This window comes from Tachypleus tridentatus, chromosome 13, assembly GCF_004210375.1.
Source record: "Tachypleus tridentatus isolate NWPU-2018 chromosome 13, ASM421037v1, whole genome shotgun sequence".
NCBI classification, from domain to species: domain Eukaryota; kingdom Metazoa; phylum Arthropoda; class Merostomata; order Xiphosura; family Limulidae; genus Tachypleus; species Tachypleus tridentatus.
This window is the reverse complement of record NC_134837.1, coordinates 153,966,987-153,992,536: the sequence shown is the minus strand read 5'-3', so window position 1 is coordinate 153,992,536 and position 25,550 is coordinate 153,966,987. Positions and strand designations below refer to the sequence as shown.

At 32.3% G+C, this 25,550-nt stretch overlaps 1 protein-coding gene and 1 long non-coding RNA gene across 2 annotated transcripts in view; both read left to right on the top strand.

Moving 5' to 3' along the window:
- Positions 1 to 25,550, top strand: part of LOC143240733 (uncharacterized) — a 58,359-nt gene that overhangs the window by 12,278 nt on the left and 20,531 nt on the right. The window lies entirely within an intron of this gene.
- On the top strand, positions 1,607 to 2,369 carry LOC143240737 (uncharacterized). The gene is made up of 2 exons (XR_013021911.1): positions 1,607 to 1,744; positions 1,872 to 2,369. It is a non-coding gene; the product is annotated as an uncharacterized LOC143240737 (long non-coding RNA).

The following is a 25,550-nucleotide window of genomic DNA, read 5'->3' as shown; positions in this document are numbered from 1 at the left end:
CTCTTTAAACCAGTTGTGTTTACAAATTCCCAAGAATTCCAAATCTTTCAGACAAATATTTACATTTTTATAGCATTTTGTCAACTACAAATGTTTGCCATTTTTTCCTTCCTGCAAAGTTTTATAAAATGTTTACTACTTGAAGCACCCAAGTATCTGAGGGGGACACTATCAACTGTCTTTTGCTTTAAATCTGAAAAATAAGTTTAATAATATTAATAAATGTTGTTGTCCAATGATAAAACACAACTTTTAACTAGCTAGCCAGTCTTGCAAAAACTAATACAAACTTAGTTGCTGTAGTTATTTGTGTATCTTACTAATAGATGAGAACAACCATTATTTCTGAAACTGGTATTATAACAATAACAGCTTTTACATGAATATATTTCAAAACATTCTTTAACCCAATAAATTGTACATACTGCATTGTTAGTTTTATAGTATTGTTAATATGAGGGTAATACTAAAAAGCAGTATGTAAAGTCATCTTGATATATTTAAACTACCATCACTGTTTGCTAGAAAATATGTAAATAGTTATTTTCTTTATATAATCTATAATTGTTACTGTGAAACTTTATTTTACACAGATATCTGGATATAGGTTAACCTGCTGTTGAAAACATGAGAATATTAAAAACTGGGGTGATTTCAGATTGTCTTTTAACAATAATAACCCATTCTGTCTGTCTGATACTTGATAGAAGTCCTTTGATATATTTTCTATCCTTACACGATAATTATGTGATAAAACCGTAAAGAAATTAACTACAACTGGGGAAAACGAATGGAATATTGCCTTAACTTTTACACTTTGATGTATTAAGAATAATTAATTATTCGTCTCCACATTTTCTATCAGCATAAACTTGTGCACATGTTTTCTATTACTTAAACGTTTTTTCACGATCATTTGTTTCCTTAAATAACAAGTTTTCCGTACATAGGTCATTGCAAGTTGTCATTGTTTGAAGTCACGTGGCTGATATTAGTACACCTAGCAGCAGTGAGGTGTATCTTGTTATTATATATTGAGCTTCATTTATTATTTAACTTAAAGCTTCTAAACTTGTTCCAAGCGCGATAACTGAAATCGCATGCACATTCATAGAGTAATTTTTATCTCAAGCAAGTGTGTAATTTAATTTCGTACATATTTTAAGAAATAGGCGAACATATTAAGACCGTTTATGTTGTGGAATTGGGACAACACGCTGATGTTTATGATGTTTTTAGTAGCCGTGAACTATATATGTTTTTATGTTTTCGCCATTAGCCCAAGTAGAGTGAGTGGCCTTGGTTGTTTACTGATTTAACTCTGTCTAGATATCTGATAGTGACATACAATGGGCCCGTCCTGTAGTACGGTGTCTTAGTTCTGTGTCCATGCATAGGCCGCACATTGATGCTTATTTTCAGTATGTAAGAACAAGAACGAGGCTACAAAGTTTTACTGTATGTAAACATTCTTGTTTGCATAATCCTGACATCTTACAAACAGTGTGGGCGGAATTCAATTTTCGTATTGTTTCACAAAGAGATGTCGAATCGGTACAAAGTAACCATGTAGTTAATCTGGTAATAAGCTACACGACAAAGTCTGCATGGACGAAAGTTTCAACATCTTGTACTTTGTATCAGTTGTTCTTCTAGGAGACTCATTACTCGTATTACCAAATATGGACCCTAATTACTATAGGTACTGGCGCCATCGACCCTGCGTAACTAATGCAAGAAATTGGTATGGCATTTTCAAAATTTTATAATCATAATGTTTCTTACATTGTACATCAAAAGAAAGGAAATATTAAATTTGACGTAAGTTTAGTGATTTCACTCTTCAGTATTTTTTTTTTACCTTAACCTAGGTTTCCTTGAGAAGTGGCTTTTTGTCGAAAAGAATTGAACTAACTAAAGCGTAAGTTGATGCATGTTATAGATGTGAAAATATTGTAAATATTCAGATTAGGAAAACTGGATACAAGACTGAGATTAATGAAATCTGATATTTGGAAACATTAACCTCATGCCTGCATCAAAAAATACCTCGTCGATCTTTTGTGAATTTTATCCGATATTTGATGGTCATTTCGCTGTTGCACACTGCAATTGGATATTTGTGTGTGACGCTGATGTGAATTGGTTCATGTGTACTTGTTGAAGATCACGATACATAGGTTGATAAGTGGTCAGAAGGTCGACTAGCAGAACATTGGTGTTTCATCTGACTCACAGTAGCTCCACATTTTCAAGTTTTCTGAAATTTGACTTATTCATTCTCCGTTATTGACATACTTTTATATTGTTATTCTTTTCTGGATGGTGAAAAGCTAATGTTGAATATTAAACAATTATTATTATTATCATTGTTGTAGAGTTTTCACTACGCTCTTTACAGATTTTATCCAGTTACAAACGTTTCACTTTTTTTTCTGTGTTATTAGTAGGTTCATTTCATCTATTAATATCTACAGAGTTTCGAGGTTATCGTTTCCTAGTTACCCTCCTGTCATCAAATTATGCTTGTCATAACATTTTCATAATGTATGGAATGAGATGAACAGCATATTCATGGGTGATATTGCTGTTTAAAACATTTTTTATACTATTTCATATTGAGGCGTAACAGACGGATATTAACATTTATGCGTTAATGATGAAGAAAGAGTGAGAAAAAATATCTTTGCATGGCTTAGAGTGAATTGTGTGCATTTATATATAATAAACTTAGCTGAACTACATTGAAAATAAAATGACAAGGGCTAAGGCAAGGTGCCTTTGGATCCATTCAAGCATTAACTGTACATACTATCTCAAGAGCCATAGTTTACTTGCATGGACCTAATGAACACCTGCGCGAACTGTTCGTTTATGTTTTGCTCATCTGTTCAACAAAGCTAGAAAAAATTGCTTTTGTACGATATATACAAAACGAAATAAAACTTTTTAACCTCACGTTTGCAGTTACGCACCAAATGTTTATAATTTTGTCATTTGTCTTGTAAGTTAGAATATTGTTTAATAGGTTACAAAATTTGATTTACCTGAATATCACTGAAACTTGACACCTGTATCGGGTGGGGCCTTAGTGATTAGCGTGTCGAACTGTAAATCCGATGGTGTGCACTTGGCATCTTCTTGCCGCAAAATTGCTCCTCGAACTTTGGGGTTGTTGTATGTGATGACCAAATCCCACTATTAAATGAGAATAGGAGTTGGCGGTTGGTGCTGTTGACTAACAGCCTTCCATCTAGTCTCAGTTCAAAATTTAGAAATGAAGCAAGTAATCTCTATGTAGTTTTATATGAATATCAGAAACACAAGTTGAAACCTAGTTGCAAAACTAGCATGTGTATTATCGGAATTAAATCTTTTAAAATCAGACTAGTGATATAATATTTTAAAATCAGACTAGTGATATAATATTTTAAAATCAGACTAGTGATATAATAATCCTTTAAAATCAGCCTAGTGATATATTAATCTTCGACGAAGAGACAGAAGCCCCAAATTATCAGCATTGGTTTATTAAAGTGCGTGGAATAGCTTTTAAAGGAATTGTTCGTAAATGCTTTACAAGGAAGTCTACAAGATGTTACTGAAAAATAATGCACCAACACGCATTAGTTAAGATTTTCAAGCTTATAGTTTCTGTTCTAGTGTGTACTCAGTAGAAGAAAGGGGAAAACATTTTTCTATTTATTGTAAAAGTGCGAATTTTGTTCCATATTTAATTCGTAAAACACGAAAGTAAGTTCAGATTTCATTATGTACTACCGTTAGCGACATCTGATATTGACCTTTGGACTGAACTAACCAAAGGTTAAAGCAGAATATCACAACTAAATGTGATTTTTTTTTAAAGACAAATTCAGTATGTAAAATATCACCAGGAAAATATACACGGTGCTTACAAGGTTTCTTGCTGTGTTCGAATATAATTAAAATACTGTTCGTGATACAGCAATTATTATTCTTGGTTGATACACTAATGGTAGCGTGGGAAATACGACTCCAGTGGTCACCATATTGCGCTAGTTTTGCCTACTGTGGTAACCGATTGTCTTCATCCGTCAGGGGCCCGGCATGGCCAAGCGTGTTAAGGATAGGAAGGCAAGGGCTCTAGTCCGCCCAACCACTCACCATGGATATCATTCTGTCGGTCAATGTATCAGACACACGATTTACGATAAACAAATGACATGTGTATCTCTACAGCAAAAATTCAAGTAGGCCATCCAGCATAAGTCGTCTGAAGAAAAATAAAAATTAATGAACCATAAAATAATCTTAAAATTGATTGATAATAAATAAAATTGTCATTTGGTTTCTTATTCTAGACCTAAAATTTTGTAGGCACGATTACGAATATGTTCAGTATACTCGTGTGTTTCCATATTAAGTATGTAACTATTTTATGTGCCTTCTTACGCCTAAATTGTAATATCTATGTTACGGCAAATATGTTATATTTTAGAACATTAGTTGTAAGATTAAATGGTTTACCTTCTGACAAGTATCTAAAAAAATCGCGCATCTGGTGTACAGTGTAGTTTATTCAATTTTAAAGTAAACTAAACATAAAACCTGCACTTGTTATTCTAACATGAAAAGATGCAAAAGTCAGGTTTCACTATATGCTTAAATTTCTTGTTCTGATAACTTAAACATGAAGCGTAAATCGTAATTTAGTCTCGTAGAAACTGCAAGGAAGAAAAATCTGTTAATTTTGTGTATTTTATATCTGCCATTTTCTATGAGTTTACATTATTATAAAATTGACCCAGATATCTTAACCATTTTATGGTATTAGCAAGTAAAATTGCTCAATTATGTATGAATTCTGTATTACAAATGGTGGATGATGCAAGTAACTTTAGTCTGACATGTATTTAAATAAAATCATTACATTTTGACGTAATATTATTTAATATCAAATAAGAAAAATAGTTGGTTGTTTATTTGTAATCAAGCGCACAGCTCCACAATGGGGCTATCTTGTGTTTTATGTTTTACTCCCAACACGGATATCAAAACTCCGTTTTTACCTTTTAGCGTTATTAGTTCGTAGATTTTCCGCTGTGCCATTAGAGGAGGGGTCAGTTTCTCTGTATAAGTCTTGACATCACTATCAAAGTTCAAATGTATTAACTGAGTTTATACACTTGGTTAACATTCATCTTGGTCAAGATTTTTAGAACTGTGTGGCTTTATTTTAAATGTTCGTCGCTAAACCTAATCATCAATTCATTTTTGTTTTTCTGTTTGTTATAAGTAAATGATATTTAGTTCTTTAATATTTTACAAAGACTGTAACTGATGAGACGTTTAGTTTTACGTTCCACAGTTGCTATTAGCTGACAAGATTATTATTAATAGTGAAAGGTTAAGAGCGCCTCTACGTCGGGGTTGGTGTCGGGAGTTTAAAATAACATTTTAAATAAAACAATACTTCTAACTCATATACTCTTAAAAAAAATGACAGAAAAATTTCTCGCAGAGAGAGTAGTATTTTACGACAGCCATTGAAACTTCACACATTTATATTTGATTTGCATGTTATATCATTTAACTTGTCTAGGCAAGCTATTAGCCGAATCATGGTTTCGTAAGCCTCTGGCTGACTCGTATGATCACGTGGTAACAAATATATAGAAATGTTTAGGTATCTGTGTTCTTAGAATTTTTGAATGTGTGGAAAGTGTTTTGTGATGACTATTTAATAACGGACTTGCACGATGTAATGTAACGTAAGTGAAAGAAGTTTAGTCATCCTGATTCTGTTTAACTAATCTGCGGTATAGTGAAAAACAGAAACTGATAAGTTCCAAAAGTGACATCAATAATGTTAAGAAAAATACGATAAACATTTTGAGAGTAACAAAAGTATACATTTAGTTAATCAGTTAAATATAATAGACTAATGACAAATTTAAAAATTTCACATGCATAACTTTAAGTGTTAGGGATTTTTGCTGAATAACAAACATGTTTTAGGAGTACTTGTGTTGCTTTTATTTCACGTGTTTTAATACTTGTCCTGGTACCTTCTTTGTTTCAGTCACTGGTTATATTGATCTATAAATTATTTATACTTTGCAGCATAATGTGATGTGGTCTTCAGTTCAGCCCTTTATTTCTCTGTATTTTTTAAACATTAATTTGCATTTCGTCACCGGTTGATTATATTTTAGTTGATTAATTTATATCGTTATTTATTGTCTGAATAAGTTTCAAAAAATGTTTGATTGGCTGATTCCCATTAATTCAAATGTTTCGTGGTCGTTATTAAATAGATAAATCAGATTTTATTATCACTTAAATAATACGGAGATGCTGTTTAACTTGATACCTTAAAAGATTGTACGCCCAATATGTTTTTAAATTGTGATATCCAAGCTCATACAAGTAACGTTTAAGTAGTGTTTGGTGTAAATTCAGCCATGGTGCTAACTGGAAAACAATTTTTGCGTTGCGTTTCGCTTAGAACATTCTGAAGTTATGTGAAGTGTACCATTCAGTAATACGTGATAATAACTACAAAAATATCGTATCTCAGTGTTCTCAACTTGATGTTTTACACGTGTGAATACGCACATATGTAGTCTTCAGTAGATCAGCGGTAAGAGTGGACTTGCAATGCTAAAATCTGGGATTCGATTTCCCGCGGTGTAAACAGTACAGATAACCTATTCTGTAACTTTAAGAAAACAACATATATATGTATAATAAATACGATCATACAGCGTGTCGGCTGTACTTAAGATGGCCTTAATAGAGGGTTTGAAAGTTACATGGCAATCATGATATATATGAATATATTTAGATATTATACGTGATAATTGTTTGACATTTAAGTATCTACAAAGATACTTGTAGGATTTTTATATACACTGTTAGAAGACTTACGAAACAACTCGCAAAAAATCAGATGACGCCTCAAAAAAACAAAACTGCTTCTAATGGGTCCTTGAGCGTATGTTAAAGTTGACATCGAAAGTGGGTAGTTGTATTTTCGAAAGATTACGAAAACGTTTAACCTTGAAAGGCGGGTCACGTATCTTTAGATAAACGTTTTGTAAGATGTATAATATTAATGAAATCACCGTGTTTCTCCGAAAATAAGACAGGGCTTATATTAATTTTCACTCCAAAATATGACACTAGGGCTTATTTTCGGGGGATGTCTTATTTTGATATATTAAAAAAATGAAGTTTTTTTTTATTTCTTTCCTCTTCCTGCCACTCTTAACTAGGGCTTATTTTAAGGGTAGGGCTTATATTAAAACTATCCCCAAAAATCACACTAGGTCTTATTTTATGGGTAGGTCTTATTATCGGAGAAACACGGTAGTGACCTTGGTAATGTCAGGCTTGCCAAAAATGCCTCATATGATGGTAAAGTCGTATATTATGTTGACTTACCATATGTTTGAAAATTATTCTTACATTTACACGTGACCTGTAGAATAGAATGGCAACTCATCAACATTTATTTTTTTTAATCAAAATCATTTTATTTGTCAAGGTACCGTTTGAATTTTTTTTATCAGCTTTTGTTTCGTTTTTCTTTAATGTGTTGTATATTAGAAGTCTGTTGAAAATCTTAATCTGTCCAGGTCACACCTTCGGTTACTTCTGTTGTAACGATATGGAGATATTGTTTTATAATTCTGGATGATCTCTTATCAGAAACTTTGTTGTCCAGTTGTGTTAGAAATAAACTTTGGTCAAGTTGTCATCCGCCACAAAATACAGTTAATATGGTTTTAAATATTAGGAACATATCAGATGAGAAAATGATTGAAATAACAAGATACGAAACGCTAGGAAAACATTTTATATAACCCGAATGGCAAAGCTGCAAAACGCCTTTATTTCATTTTATATTTTGAATCTTTCCGTGTAGTGGTTTCAAATTTTATTTTAACGTACTATCTATCAGTATTTATATGATGTTATTGCAATTATAAAATACAATTTTATGCTGCTTTTTAAAAATACTCTGGTTAGTATTAATAAGTTAGTATAGCCCACTTTTCAAAACTTGTAAAACGTTTAGGGCCAACCTGTTCCATCTCGGCCATCCTTTAAGTCAAACTAAAACTATTGAACTAAAAAGAAAAGAAGCCAGTCCCTGTCATTCATATATCTATCAAACTTTCTTTTAAACTCAAATTTACTCTCTCGTAACTCATTTCATAGGCCGAGCATTCTATTTGAAAAATAAAAGTATCTGTAGCAACCTCACTATCCCATTTCAGTAACTCTCCTCTGAACCCTTTCCATCACTTCAATGTCTTTCCTAAGGTAAAGAGTCCAAGACTGAATACAATACTCCAAAAGTGGCCTAACTTATACAATGAAATTATAACCTCTTTATACTTGTATTTAGTATTTCTGTAGATATAACCTAAAGTCCTATTTGTCCTACCACTAACAATAGCACACTGTTTGAATGACTTTGAGACTGGTCAACTATTACACCAAAATCCCTTTTTTTCATAACACTGTTAAGGTTATTCCCATCCAAATTATACTTGTTATTCAGATAATAACCTACATGCATCTTGAATTTATTTTAATTAAAACCCATCTGCCATTTATTTGCCCAACTCACTAAATGATCTAAAATCATTTTGTAAAGTAGCAGCATCCTCTTGACAGCCAGCAACACCCAAGACCTTGATGCCATCAGCAAATGTAAGTAATTTATTGGCCATTCCTTCAGCTATGTCATTAATGCAAGTCAAAACGAATAATGATTCTAAGACTGACCCATGACATACACCATTTGCAGCATTAATCTAGCTTGACTGAACTCCATTTATGAGATCTCTGCTTTTTTCCATCAAGGTGCTTAGTTAACCTATCTCTCAGATCTATAGAAAAGTTTTTTTACAAACTTTTTATGTGGCACTTTGTCAAATGCTTTCTGAAAATCCAGATAAATCTACACCCTTACCCTCATCTACATATGCAGTAACATTTTCAAAGTATGTTAAGAGTTGTAAGGCAAGATTTTCCCTTTGTAAAACCATATTTACTATCCAATTCAAATCTAAACTATGTAAAATGACTTTGCAAAGTATCGTTTATTGGGAATTCCAAAACTTCTTCCACAACTGATGTAAGACTTATAAGCCCATAATCATTGGAACAACTTCTGTTATCTCCCTTGAAGACAGCTGAGACTTTAGCTAATTTCCAATCTGTTGGTATTAGTCCACTATTTAAGTATTTGCAAAAAATTGTGGAAAATGGCTCATGTTGAGTTCTTGACCTCCTGTAAATCTCTGGAGAAATATTATCTGGCTCAGGAGACGTATCATTATATAAACTTTCCAACTTTATTTTAACATGATCAAGATTTATATAGTTGCCTTGTTCAGTTTTGTTTTCATCTATCACTTGTTCAAGATGAGAAATATTGCTTAAGTCTTCATCAGTAAAAACTGAAAAAAAGCAATTTAATAGCCTTGCCATTTTGTAATTATCAGGTACAAGATTTTTTGTCATCCCTAAAGGGTCCTGTCCCCACCCTAACAATTTGTTTAGCCCAAATATACCTTTTTAAAAATCCATACTGTTAGTTTTTGTTTTCAGTCAAATGTTTTCATGCATCCTTTTGGATGTCCCAGTTTCTCATGTGATTGTCTTTAATCTTCTATAATATTAATCATTTTAAATTTCTTAAATTTGTGATGCTTTTCCGTAATTTTATCTCGTACCATTTTTGAACTAACCTAGTTTCTACTTGCAGCTACCCTTTTCTTTCTGTAAGGAATTCATGTTTTGAATATTGAAAAGTTTTCTTAAACTTTTATCACACTTGCTAAGTGTTCCTTCCTCTTATTACCAAGAAACTGTTTTTATAATTACATCAGGGAAACTGATATAAATTTATAATTGTTTATTAAGTTTGAGAAATGAAGCAGGACATTTATTTGAATAAGTGTAAGATCTCTATGTATTTGTTTCTTGAGTGCTTCTTGTTGTCAACCTAGCATATTATCCCAATGTTTATTTGTAAAATAACTGTATAAATCATTGGTTAATAATAACTATCACTAAAAATTTCTTGTAGTGCATCTTGATAGCAAACACTGTCTCTTTCTTCACATATACTTTGTAGTTTCTTTAAGAATTTGTGAAGGATTATAAGCCAGTAGATATAAATAGACTGACTGGTTAAGTAACTTGGGTAACTCTTTATCTTGTCATTTAAGATACGGTACTGTCCAATACAAAATAATTAACGAGTAAACATTTAAAGGGCTTTTAGCTTATTTTAAAATGTTCAAGGTTAATGTTTTAAAAGTATTACCATATTACTACGAATTTAAGATGCACATTCTTTCACATTTTTCCAAACTAAAGATCAGGGTTTTGAATTCGAGGTACTATTTTACACTTTTCGAAAGTCTCAAACATTATTTTCCTCGAAGTATCCATTAACAAGTCATTCAAAGACCATATCTGTAAACATTATGATGTTTAGCTGAATAAAGACAATCATGCTTTGACACCAAGTGGCAAAATGAAAAAGGCATCAACAATAGTGTAGTGGATTTCAAAAGCTTGGAAAGAAGTGTTGGACAATATTCTTAGAAAATCGTTCCTAAAATTTTGTTTATCCAATGCAGAAGATGGAACGATTTTCTTAGAATATTGTCCAACACTTCTTTCTAAGGTAGATAATATTCTTTGGGGCAATAGTGAATCAAGCAATGAAGATGCTTTAACTTCAGAATACAACAGTGAGTCAGAAGAAACATTGGAGTAGCATTCTGATTAAATAAAGAAGGAAAATACATTATTGTAATGAAAATTTAAAATTTCCTCTATTTTATATTTTTTATTATATTTCAATTTTGATACATTATTAACATTTTTGATTTGTTAATAAAGTATCAAAATATTTATTTACTCCTTTCCAATTATCATCCAAATATTTTACCTGAAAATCCCTATTTGAAAGTGGGGTGCGTCTAAACTTCGAAGTAATACCGTATATTTTAAAACAATATATTCTAAGTTGTAAATGTCTTATTTATTATTTAATAACTTCAAATTACTTAAAATAACCAGGTATATTAATAGTGCAAAAGAGTATTAAAACGGTATGATAATAGATGGCACCACCATCTAAGTAAAAAGTTTCTTTGGAATTTGTGCTATTTCCTGTTGTGACGTCGGTAATTTTAGTCAACTGAATGAACGAATGATTTTTTTAATGAATAAATCATTTGATTTCTACACTGTTATGTAAATGTTTATTTTTATTATATAACTGTTTTAGTAAAATGTAGTCAAAGGTTTATAATCAGTACAATTTATTTATCAGAAAAAAAAAAAAACGAAAATAGAGTAACAGAAGGTAAGATTAAATTTGTTGTAACCTACACATTGGGTATGTCGTGAATTATTTTCGAACTACGGATCTGAAGTCATAAGGTCTCTTTGTGGAATAGCAGTCACACAGTTTAGTTGAATATTGACGGACAAAAATAGGATAAATTAAACTCATTTGTGATTGAATAGTTATATAAAATGATAAAAACTCTAACCCGAGCGGTTTTGAAAGGTGGACCTTTCTACTTTTTCAAGGGCAAACTAGGTTATAGGGTTTTATTTTGTATCGAGACTTTTTGAGTCTTTGTGTTTTTCTAGCACCATGAATGGTTGTATATATTACTAATAGACGTTAATTTTGTCTGTTATGTAGGAATGATGCAAATATCATTCGTACTAGATGATTTTTGGTTTTGAAAGATTGATGTTAACCATCCTTACGTTTTCCTCATTTTTTTAAAATGACTTTTGCTTGCTTCTTTTTTTTTTTGCTTTTAATGCAGTTTTAACAAACATGGAGGTTACATTTATAACCAAGTTTTCAATACAGTGAGGTTATAACTGTAAAATTTATTTATCTGTTATTAGCTGATCACTCCTTTTTCACATGTAATTTGATGTTTCTTTTAAAAAAACTAATATTAAGGGATAATGATAACATCGTTTAGAATAGAAGGATGATTTTCTTTTTAATTATCACTGGCTAGAATACTTATAAAGGCGGATACCCCGTTTGAAACTAAGTCACCTCAGTAAACTTGGGTGACACCATTGTTTTTGTTTTAGTTATGTATTAAAAAAAGAACAAAAAATTCATACTTTTTGCTATGATACTTAGAGACATTCCTAGAACTTGACTCAGTTTTCACATAGATATGGTTGTGAAATGAAATGCTGTATAGTATTGTAAAATTCTGATGACCTATTGAGGAGATATTTAAAATACCATTTCGATGAACAAACTAAGCCATCCCTACACTGGCAGTGCTACCGCCTTCTTGCTTGATAGGATATTTATTTACACAGAAACTATAAATGCTTACTATATTCTCGAATAAATTTCCTTGACAATCTCTAGCTACAACTTATTCTATTAATATTCTTAATATTCTATTAAGTTGTCTAGAAATGTCGTTTTTGAACTGCGAAGTTTGGAAAAGTATAAACCAGTGTTGTAAAACATGTTTTAATCAAAATAAGCTCCATTTGCTTCAACACACTTGCCAACATGTAACGATGCTGTTTACGCTCCTGCTGTAAAAATCAGTTTCAATGGTCAGTGAACACCCTGTAAGCTGCTTCTGCAGCTGCCTGGTTTTGAAAGCATTTATTGTTAAAAGTTGTCGGAGTGAACACCCTGTAAGCTTCTTCTGCAGCTGCTTGGTTTTGAAAGCATTTATTGTTAAAAGTTGTCGGAGTGTTTGAAAAAATGAAAATCTGTAGGGGAAAGGTCTGGGGAATAAGGTGGATGACGCAGAACCTCGATTCCCAATTCGTTCAATCTTTACAGCGTTATCTTTAACATATTTTATAATGCCGATTTTGTTGATCTTCAGTCAGCTCATGCATCGCCCACTTATCCAACTTTTTCATTTTTCCAATCACACTCAGGTGGTTGGCAATGCTTTATTTGCTTGTGCCAGGCTTTTCTGTAAGCTAACGTACTGTTGTGTAAGAGCCTGTCTCAGCTGCTTCCCTTAATGTGTTTTCATCCAAGGATGGCTTCCTTCCACAACCTTCTTGGTCTTCAAAACTTACATCTCCGTGTCAAAACCCTTAGAACCAACCCTGAACTGTACGTTCAGTAACAGATTCATGGCCGAATTCCTAGTTGATGTTCCGTGTAGTTTTGGTAGCTTTTCGTCCAAGTTTGAAGTCGTAGAGGAAAATCAGACGAAAGTCTTTCTTGTCCATTCTGCCTTGTAGGTTAAATAGCATACACTGAGTAGAGTTGAAACAGCTGACAATTAAGACACCTTATAAGCGACAAACGTTGGATTAAACCAATCAACCAACGATAAGTTACTCAATTCCGACATTTATTTCTGGTCAGCCTAATATACCTCAAACTAATGTGGTCAAATAATCAATAGTTACTGTACAATATGAAATGTATCAGCTAGTTACTAGCCATGCTAATTATCATTACAAGGTATAAAGTTAGCTACTTTATCAAATTATATTTTGCCCATAGTTGGACATAAAAAAGCCAGCAAAAATAAATAAATATAAAATTGAATTTAAAAGCCTGAAAGGCTTAATTCGAACTGAAGAGCATGTCTCTCAGCTTGTGTTGCTTAAAGGCTGTACTAAAACTATATACAGATCCGAGAGTGGTCCTGACAAGCAAACACTCAGTTTTTAAACACTGAAATCAATTAACTTTGATCCGCTGTTGTTGTCAGGATAAAGATAAAAAAATTAAAAAGATAGGAAAATTCTTAAACACAGTTTATTTAACATGTTTTTATTGGACGGTTTAACACTTTTTTTTTTTTTTTTTGTTAGACCTGTAGATAAGATTAACAATGAAAGCAATAGTACCCCACTTCTGAGTGAACTTGCAAACGACACATAGTTTTATACACTGTTGGAATCGAAATATAAGTATTAAGTAATCGTATAAATTCGGTTTCGATGTTCATTTTAAAATCAGTTTCATTTTGTAATTTTACGCTACAGTGTCTGTGTTACTGTAGAAATGATTCTTTCAGTTATATATTAGATTTCCTTAAATTACGTTGCTATTTTAATTGCAGTTCTGTCCATCATGAAGCGTTGTGTAACGTTTTTTAAACCTTTAAATCGAAACTTTATGGAATATTTCAGTTGTGTCTGTTATTTTTAAGGTTGCTAAATAGATGTCGCCACGCGATCCATCTCCAAATAGTTTTGATTCAAATAGTCGTTGAACATTGCTAGTCGTTACAAATAATTTACAAGATTAGTAAAAATTAATTGAAAAATAGGGAATGGGGATCGACAAAAAAATACAAGCAAGTTTAATCAAAATGCAAGTATTATATTGTTAAGCCTACAACTAGGGACACAAAAATAATTTTAAAAAAGTTGGAAATAGTGTCTGCGTTAGTTTATGAAACTAAAAACCCTTCTTTTTGACATCAATAAAGTTAAGTACTGCAGACATGGAAGCAAGATGGTGATCGTAGCTTGTGAAAATAATTAGGACACTGTTTGTTTACTCGTTAAAAGTCCCAAGTTGTAGAACTTATGAATTTCAATGGAGTCAAAATCAAAATTTGAAACTTGAAAACAGTGTAGTCGCTATTAACAGCAGTGTTTGTGTACCTTTTATATATATTTTCCAGTTGTAGGCTTGAAAATATATTTGCATTTTGATTCAGATTGTTTCTGTACCTTGTTTTAACGACCCCTATTCCCCTTTTTTTAAGTTAACTATTTTTACTAATCTTCTTTAAGTTTTTATGGCAATTTATCGAGAATAAGTTACAAGTTACATGTGTGCATATGCGCTAAATTGAATGTTGCTCGTTTTTTAACAACTTACTGTTGCGTTGGCTCTTTTTGTCAACCAACCACCATACTGAACTTATTTCAAATAAACAACAAATGTACAACAAAAAATAAACGTTTATTGGTATGTACCTACATCAAACAAAATGTGAAATTGTTCTCAAAGGACCTCTTTAAGGTAAAGATTGTATCGTCACAGATTTAACGACCATCAATGTCAGTGTAGTGTAATATAAGATGAGCAACAACATAATCTCTTCAGAACGGAATAATGTTTTGTTTTGTTTTATAAGATGATACAACAAAGATTAATGCAACGTAAATGCCCCCCATTGGCAAACCAAGTATGTCTGCGGACTTGCAAGCCAAAAACAGAATTTCGATACCCGTGGTGGGCAGAGCACAAACAGCCCATTCTAGAGCTTTGTGCTTAGCTCTAAACAAACAAAATGCAACGTAAACAGACTCCGTAATATGCTTTTCTTGTTAGGTCTCCATGATACATGTATGTTCTTCAACAGCATGCTATGCAAAAGTGTTTTGTATAATACAACGACACAAATAATCCACAGGCACACTCAGCATAAGTCGCTAATTACTGACAATATTTAAAACTGCTACCTTAACGCTATTTAAAAATAGCACTAACTATGTGAAATAGTGACATATGCAGTATTTGTAAATACTGAATAAGCACTAGAAATTTCAGCTGAGTATTAGAAACAGCACAAAGAATCTTCGCTGTCATACAAATAGGAAATTCTCCCTTTAATCTTCCGCTGTTAAAATCGGGAACCTCTCTCGTGGAAGTATTATCTCTAAGATAATACTTTTTTTTTTAATAGTCGAGAGTGAAGGACTTGGAAAATTTCGCAGCAAGACAAAATTAGAGATCGAATTAAGTTCAAAACTTCTTAGATTTTGTAAAATTCCAATGTGATCCCACACTACAGTTGTAATAATTTTATAGTGGAGTCATGATTTTCTAGCTTTAGCAAACTGTCTACTAAATCTTCAGTCTTGTTTGTTACTTTTTTGTGATCTCTATCTGTAGATTTTAAATTCTCAGTTTTTATTATATTTTGTTGGCTTTTTTAATGAACAGCAAAAGGCAAATATGTGTGCACAGAGTAAAGCACAACACTCATTAAGCAAGTATAGTATTTTACCAGTGGAAAAGTAGCCTTTCCAAATGAAAAAAAAAATGTCTAAAACATGGCTTTAAATAAAGCTTCGTGACTTTTAAAATACATAATTATGTACTGAGCCAAGTAGCTTTGTGTGTTTTGTTTAATGTAAAAACGCGTTTCACACGCGTCTTTACAAATACAAAAGTAGTCACATAGAACTTCTCGTCTGTTATGTCTTTTTTACCACGTAAAACAACTTTCAATGAAAAATAATCAACTTTTAAATAGGTCATGGACATTAGCAGAGTTCTGTATACTGTATCTAATTTTTGGTACAAAATGCTCAGTCAGTTTTGATGTAGGTTTGTGAAAGAATAACATGAAAAAGTGAACAATTTTTGATTTGTCAAACAGTCGAGATATCACTTATTTTACTTAATCATTTACTGGTCTTAACTATTTAAAACAAAGGTTTCGAGTGTTTTAAAATAACTTTTTAACCCCCCCCCCCCAATTATGAACCATAGTTGGTGATTAATGATATGTACTGTTTACCACGTTGAAAATGTTATCTAAATACAAAAGTTTTAAGCATTACAATATCTGGGAAGAAATATAACAAACACCTACTTTAATTTATGAATTGGACTATAAATATATTTATCGCGAGACTCAGTTCAAAACATTCTGTCCTTGCATTTTGGTGTCGTCAGTTAGCTGTATAAGTGGTCGATCAAATCCTTCTGTTTGGTCTGATAAAAATAGTCCAAGTGTTGGCGATAGATGGTGTCACTAATCACCTGCCTTCCCTCTATTCGGCCCGGCGTAGACAGGTGTTTAAGACACTCGACTCGTAATCCGAGGGTCACAGGTTCGAATCCCCGTCACACCAAACATACCTTTCAGCTGTGGAGGCGTTATAATATTACGGTCAATCCCACTAGTCGTTAGTAAAATAATAGCCCAAGAGTTGGCTGTGGGGGGATGATAACTAGCTGTCTTCCCTTTAGTCTTACACTGCTAAATTAGGGACGGTTAGCGCAGATAGCCCTCGTATATTTGCGCGAAATTCAAACCAAACCAAATCCTTCTATTCCAGGTTTTTCCAACTTGGGGTTCGCAAAGGTAACACTGGAGGTTCGTGAGCTAGTTTCTTTAATTAAATAATACACGGAAAGATAAAATAACACGTAAAAATCCAAGACGTGTTAATTATTAATTAATAAAAACAGTTTGTAAACAGACTCTCTCAAAAACATGGATCTGTGGAAGATAAAAAAAATAATGATAAAAGGGGGATCCTTGGTAGTGAAGTTTGGGAACTACTGCTCTTGTCTGTCACTTCAAAAGTAGTATTCGTGTAACTTCAGAACAAAAAATGTTGTCAGTTTATTGACATTCTTTGACAGAAAAAACGTATGTTGCCTGTAAATTATTTGCTTGATTCCAGTTATATTTATTTTTCAAGGTTAACTAATTTCTTATTAAAAGTGTCGGTTACAATTATTTTACCGGTTCTCCTACTGAAATAATGAACTGAGCAGCCATACATGTGACACTTTGTAACATTTTGCAGTGCTTAATTTGACACACACACCAGAATAAGGTGTTAGAGAATGTGTCACACTTTTCGTGTCTTTAACTTTCAAAACTGCAATACTTCAATAAATTTTGTTAAAGTTAGAAGTCAGAAAATATTTTATGCAGTTTTTTTAATAAAACAGTTTGACTGCGAGTAAAAGGAATTGGAATATCACGTTAATGTTAAAGCATAACCACTTGCAAATTAAAAAAAAAACAAAAAACAATAGTGACTTTCAAAATAGAAATAATCCATTCTTGACACTGATGTGTTAGTAAAATTTAATATAGTTATATATTCAGCATTTAAAAAGTTTAATGTGGGGAAAAAATATGCTACCTAAGTTGGATATACAGATTTCATCGTGTTTTATGAACTAATCAATAGATTTATGCCTTCTGTGAGCTCGAGTTGATCTTATGGATTTCGGAACTGACGAAGAAGATTCGAATGTATATAATGTAACAAAACATTCCCTGCACTTTAAGCTGTGGGTGCTCTATAAGAGTGACTGTAAATTAATGTGTATGATGGATTATAGGATAACGCCAATGATAGTTCAAAATTAGAGACAGCACTAAATAGTCGTAATACATTACAAAAATACATAAAACATCGTCCTCTATTCCCGTATTTACGGCGATTTAGCTATTATATATTGTATTAAGAGCTTTTAAGATTCATTGTTTCAAACGTGTTAAGCATAGTTTTTACTGTTTATAAGGAGGTGACATTAACTAAAATTTCCTATATTTGAATGTTTCGAATCTGAGTGCTCAGCTTGGAAGTTTCGTTGTCAAGCAAGTTGTAACTTACGTAGGTTTATGTGATTACACCCGTTCTTGATGACGACAAACCCACTTGAACTAAAAATGCATCTCAGAACGGCTGGTATGAGTAAGGTTAAGAATCTTAACCTAAAGAGACCTAGAAAGGTTGAAACGTTGTTCTCTCCTCATCAATAAAAGTGTTAACACCCATATCAGTCGTTCTGAAATACATGTTTACACCCATGTTGGTGTACTGCTGGTAGTCTGGTAGGATAAGGTATTGGCAGTAGCCGGTTACGAAATCACTGATTGACTGGTACAATCTTTTACTTATCTTAAACAAAATATCTAAGTATTAAATGCTTCAGAAATTTTCTCGGAAAACAATTTTGCACCAAAAAACTTAGCTTCACATTTATTTCGGATAGTAACCATTTGAGCTATCATATTGAGCACTCCAGAAATAAAGATCTAAAAATAGTAAAATACCCTAATCCAAAGCAACCGAGTTTGATTCGAGTTAAGGCCTCGAATAACATCTGAACACAGAACAGTCAAAAATATTTTAAACCTTTTTCATTTTCCAGAAGCATAAAAGTCCATACAGTAAATTAATAATTATTTATTATCAATAGGGCCTGCCATGGCCTAGCGCGTTAAGGCGTGCGCTTCGTAATCTGAGGGTCGCGGGTTCGCGCCCGAGTCGCGCCAAACATGCTCGCCCTTTCAGCCGTAGGGGCGTTATAATGTGACGGTCAATCCCACTATTCGTTGGTAAAAGAGTAACCCAAGAGTTGGCAGTGGGTGGTGATGACTAGCTGCCTTCCCTCTAGTCTTACACTGCTAAATTAGGGATGGCTAGCACAGATAGCCCTTGAGTAGCTTTGTGCGAAAATTCCAAAACAAACAAACAAACAAAATTTATTATCAAAGAAAGTTATTATGCTAAATATTTCACATTTATATTTGGTATCTCAAATTTCTATCACATTTTATCAGAATCTGTTACAATTTTTCACCAAAGAAATCAGACAGACATACAGACACTATATTAATAGTAATATTATATTTAACAAAGTGGTTCTTTATATTACAACTTGTAGATATACAAATATAAGGAACCACTTTTGTGTTTTGCTAGCTTACCTCATTTAAAAAAAAAAATGCGTCCACACATGCAAGTGGATAAGATAATAATACCTAAGTGTACAATCTCAGGGTCAACTTAGTATGGGTACAACATTTCAGGTTTCTTGGTTCTTTCTGCTTGGAGCTTTGATGGGCCCATGTTCTCTTCTATTTGGTTTTTTATTTGCATATTTCATTTAAAAATGTGCATTCATATGCTCACACATATAATTAAGTAATAATACCTAGGTGCTTACCCTCAAAGTTTACTAAGTATGTGTGCAAAATTTCTGGTTTCTCTGTTTTTTGCTTTTGGAGCTATGGTGGTCACATATTCATTTGTTTTTTTCACTTTCTAACCTCAAAATATGCACACACACCAATAAGTAGTAATACTCAAATGCACACCCTCAAGGTCCATTTAATGTGTAGAATTTCAGGTTTGTAGGTTCTTTCTTCTTGGAGTTATTGTGATCACACAGACCCACAGATATGCCCATTCATTATTATAGATATACTAATAAGTACAAAACATGTAAATATTAAACTTCTACAACCAGATACATGATTCTCTGACTACATGCATATTGACTCATTACTAGAAATCAAATCTCTTATGACAATGTGTCAATCAGATTAGCTTTGCTGCACTTGCAGAAGCCTCTTCAGACTTTCTTGCAGTTGTAATGAATAAGTTCACAACAGGTGTTAGAAGACTCTAAGCATGATCTATTCTACCATTCAGCAGCCCTCTGTAGCCAAGTTCCATCTCCATTCAGTCAAACTTGGTAATGTTTCTATGATGTTAGTGCCTGTTCCCATACATGGTAAGCAGCACATTTAATGTGATCTGTAAGAGTAGCCTGGCTCTGCAGAATGTTTGCAGTGAACTGTGTACCTGAGCAGAGTGCTTGATGGACTTGGTTAACCTGTGGGAAACAGCATGTTTGATTATGCAGAAGCACAATGAAATCTCTAAGTGTCATATCCTTAGGTGTAATTTGTTGATGCACCATGGATAGGTCACAAAAATCCAATGTCATTACTAGATAAACTTTCCATATGTTAAAGGCAGTTTTCTTTCTCTTTCCACAAAATGGTGATGCTGTATCACAACCCAGGAAAGAGTAAAGAAAGGGCAGTGTTTGACATTTCACCAACCCTGGTGAATCAGCAGTGATGTTTGCTAACATTTATGTGAAGTGTTTTCCAACACCAAAGACTATCCAAAGTTCGTTTAGTTTGTGGATATAGAAGATGGCAAAAACTACAAGGTTTGTTTAACACATCTGTCATCTGTAAGGGTTCGTCCATGAATCTGGGATACAGATATGAGGTGCAGATTAGAAAAGTTTTGATATAATTATTCATGATCATAGATGTAACAAAGATACAAGACCCATTAGATAAACTTTCTTAAATATTTTAACTTAAGGAATAGGCATTAAATGTTATTTAACCAATTATCTTAAAGTTACTAAGGAGGCATGGTAGGCAAATTCATCTAGCCCAGTAGTTCAACAGAAAACATGAATAAAATCCTTCATGGGAAAGGTCTCAAATGGGACTTGCTTTTATATAAAAGTCCATATAAAAACTTCAAATCTAACATGCTTCTATTCAGATTTGAACAATTCTTGTCATATTAAGAGATTATTCTTTGGTTCACTAGACTAATGTATAGTGTTAGACTATGTTGACCAAAATAAAGTATTTCTAAACGTATATTTTTCAATACATGTGAGCACTTCACACTATACATCATACAAAAGTAGTAAAGAATTAAGTGTTTCAAATTATTATTTAAAGCCCTATGCTACCCTAACCCCTACTCTCCACAAGTACTGACAGAATTTTTAAGTTCACCTCTTTTGTGCATAGTTTTGTATTAAGTGAATTTGTATATCCTCCCCCCTGAAAAAGCAACTTAAAAGGAAGTGATGCTTCTTTCCTACAAGGTTATTGAGAAAAATAATTTATTAAAAATAGGCTAATCAAAATAAGAGACCAAAGTAGAAGAAATCATTTCATTATATGAAGTGTGCATGAAGAATAAAAAATAAGTTGTGAAATTAAAAAAAAATGTAACATGTATCTTGATAAATAAATTTAACCTTTCAGAAGAACAAGTAAAAAAATTTTGAATGAGAGCTAACAAAATATGGAAGACAGCAGTTAACAATCGTAGATCATTGTTTATTTCTTAAGGTACGAGATGAAAAAAGATTGTAAAAATTAATGACATATTTGTATTTTATAACTACTTTGTGGTATTAATTTTATTTTCTTTCTTGGTGGAAGACTTCTTGAAATAGGTATAGGAACAATAAACTATATTTTCAGTCAGAGTGTTATGAGATATGTTAATTACTATCTTGTATATTTAAATATAGTGATGTAGTAATAGCTTATTTAAGATTACAGATGTGAGACTGTAAGTTTTTAGTGTTAAATAACCATAATATGAAACACTTCCTTATGTAAAGTAAAATAATTTCTAACTCATTAAATTAATAATGGTAAAAAGAAAATTAAGGACTCCAAATTAAAGGGAATTTGTGAACCAATTTTGGTATATAGTTGCAAAATTGATAAATTGAATTGAACCAGATTATTGTAATGAATGATGTTGGATATACTGTTAATATAGTAATGTAAGATTTCAGAGTGCAGGTAAACAGAATCTGTAAAAACTACTGAACAGAAAAAAAATGAAAACAAATTTTAATTGAAAAAGTAAAAGAAAAAATTTAAATGTGTGCAAATAAAGAAAATTTACATTAATATTTGCAGGTTTGTTTTTTAAATGCCTATACAGTTCATATAAATTTTGTCAATTTATTTAATCAATATAGAAAAATCTATCAAATGTTTATTAATAATGACATTTTTGAAAAACAGTTTAAATACTTTCAAAAGTTAAGATTTCAGTGGTGGTTGGGAGAGATATTACAATGTAATAGACATATTTTCCAGATTGTAAACCTCAGATTAAACAACTAGGTAGAAGTAAAATCCCAAGTTACATGCAAAACATATCACAAGAAAGGTTACTGAACTATGAATCAGTTTTTAACTTGATCAAGAAATAATTAGAGAAAAGATTTTATTATACACTTGTATGCTTCAGTAATGTGTTTGGCTTGGTATCTAATGTAATATTAATGGACAAAGTTCTTATATTAGTATCAAAGAAAAATGTTATGAAATTTAATGATACATGTAAAGGCTTTATTACAGACCACTGTTTTTCCTTTTTCTGTGCCTCAAGTTTAAGCAATCAGTCCATAAATTTTTGTCATGTTTCTGTTTCTTTGATTTATGCATTTAAACTGACAACTAGTGGTATATATAGGTGTAGGGTCTATAGCCCATGGTCTTAATGGGGGCCCATTGATAATTTTGTTTTATGTAAAATTACGTGGAATGTAGGGCCTGCAATAATTATTTGCCCCTGGGTCCCTACAACCCTAAACCCATCACTGCTTACAACATTTCTTAAATATTGTTATTAAACTTGCATTTTCCTAGTGGCTCAATGATAAGCTTGACGGCTTATAATTCTAGAATTCAGGGTTCTAAATACAATAAACACAGCATTTATACTGAAAAAACTGAAACCAAATCTAAAGAATGTCTTGAGCTAGTAAGTGATATCAGACAAAGTTCTTTGAATAAATCAAATATGGTCAAACATACTTAAATGTTTTTAATAATACTTATACCTTAATGAATTTACCTGCAGTAAAGCAACTGTACTTTAATCCATTTGCACACATTCACTAACTGTGGTACAACTAACTAAAAAGTGAATGTAAAAACAAATCATATTATCAGAAAAACGAAAAGGGGAAATTGTAGTAAAAATTCATTGTGTGATGTATTTTCATTACTTGGGTGTAAACTTGTAATTGGGTTGGGATTTAGAATATGCACTAAAATCAGAGGCACCCCTTAAGGAATGCTGGATAGTTTTTAAAGTTAAAACTACATAACTTGCCTAGATGATTAACGTAAGTACTTTAAATTTTGACTAGTTGCCATGTATGATTAGATAATACCCTTGTTTATTTACAGGGTTTTTGTATATATTCGATACATAAGATGTATATAAAAAAATGTACTCATATAATGTACATGATTGAATAGTTTGTACAGGATCAAAAACACAATTCTTGTAGCTGTAACATTCAATGTATTTCATCTCTTTTTATCTGTCAGTGGACTAACTTTGTAGTGAAATATTAAGATTAGATCTTGTATTTAGGTTACAGTTTATGCAATACTTTATACAATTCGTAAATAGTCCTAAGTTTTACTTTTAGATATACGACTCAAGTGAGAGCCAGGAAAGGTATGGTTGGTCACGATAAGCACGAGGTCACAAAAAAAACCAGTTCAAAGCAGTATGAGAGCAGTTGAATGGCTCTTTCATAGCCACAATACCACTAAGTCAAAATACTTTCGAAGCTAGTGTGTGGCAGGCATGTTGTTGTAAACTGATATTTAAATTTATTCGTGTGAATCAAATACATAACAGGAAAAATCAAGGAAACATTATCAGTGAATTGTGTTTATTAATAGAACTGTATGAGCTGTAGCCTTGTTTATAATATATGTACAGAAAAACAAACTGATTGAAACGGAATATGCTAAGTTTAGAATAATACGTTCACTTGTGTATGCTAACGTCATATAATGCTGTAAATCATAATATGCTAATAGGCACTGCATACTTCGAGAAAAAAAATGGTTAACTGAAGCGGGGAAGACGTGTTCTAAAAACAGTAGTGATGACCGAGTCAGTAACGCTAGTTTATTGTGTTGTTATTCAAGTGTATATATAATCCATACGAGTCTATTAACTTCTGTATTTACGTTAGTGGACGTTTGACTTCAAGTGTAGTGAGATGTTCATATTTGTGAACCACTCAGGAATCTTAAAATAAACTCGTACGCATCTTTAAGGTGCGATTAAAGAAATTACCCAAGTGAAAATAGTGCATAGAACGACGGTGATGAGTCATATATTTTATATTTAAAACAGAAAAAACACTAAACACGGAGATAAGGAGGTAATTACTACTGTAGTGATTTGCCAACAGCAACAACACGTGTAAAATTGAAAGACTCGTGTTTTTACCTGAGTTTTTCAATTAGTTCGTTTTATCCTCTCCCCACCTCTATTTACATCGAAAATGTTTTCCACAGTATTTCTAAATTTTGAAAATTATTCTCAGCTTAAAGTATATTCATTGTTATGCGGGAAGTCTTGGGTTTGTGACGCAAAAATCGATTTTTAATACCTAAAGCGGGAATAGCAACAGCTCATTGTGTAGCTCTGTGATAAGCAACAAATAGATATTATCAAGTACATTATTTGGCCTTCTGTAAATTGAAAAGTTGTAATACATAAAACTACGTTGAAACACTCAAGTTAGCCGTCGAAAAATTAGTGTGGTAAAAAAGTGAAATACGATTTTTATTTGTACCCAGTATGACCAGGTGGTTAGGGCGCTCGACTCGCAGTCTGAGGGTCGCGGATTTTGATCCCGGTCACACTAAACATGCTTGCTCTTTCAGCCATGGAGGCGTTATAATGTATCGATCAATCCACTATTCTTTGGTCAAAGGGTAGGCCAAGTGTTTGCGTCGAGTGGGGATGACTAGAGAGAAGGGAGGCAAGCGCAGATAATCCTCGCGTAGCTTCGCGCGAAATTCAGAAAAAAAAGTTTTGTTGTTTTTTGTTTTTACAAATAAGTAATTTGAATGTTTTAGGAAATGAGTCTTAAGTTTGTGTTGATAGTACAAGCACACATTTACCTCGTCAAGTCTTGTTCAATCCATCTTTCGAACTCTTACTCTGTGTATCTTTACTTTTCCAATAAAATACACCAATTTGGCGACATATTGTGAACTTGTAGATTACAAACGTCTGAAATGATTGTGTTAGCTTGAAACCCGTGTGTTTTGAGTATCGAGACGCACCATTGTCGTAGTACGTGTATATGTTTGTTAGATTTAATATAATATTTTGTATAAAGTTATACGTTCTGTTTTCTTTTCCAAAGCATTTACATGTAAAGT